Consider the following 237-nt stretch of genomic DNA (forward strand, 5'->3'; position numbering starts at 1 on the left):
TTTTTTTTTTTTCAAATCCCCTACGCTCTCCTTCTTTCTCTCTCGCTCTGTTTTCATCCCGAGCACCGCATGTGATGCATATTGGTCGTCGTGCGCCTGCCTGTACAGAAGGGGACGCGTCGTGAGGAAGCAAGAGGGTGGGGCAGCTGGCGAACAGAAAAACAAATAAGGGAAAAAAAAATTAACACTGCGCGACTCTTCTCCGAGATTAGTTTCAGTTTTCTCTCACACACACAC

This window comes from Trypanosoma grayi (assembly GCF_000691245.1).
Source record: "Trypanosoma grayi strain ANR4 Tgr_290_V1, whole genome shotgun sequence".
Classification (NCBI taxonomy): domain Eukaryota; phylum Euglenozoa; class Kinetoplastea; order Trypanosomatida; family Trypanosomatidae; genus Trypanosoma; species Trypanosoma grayi.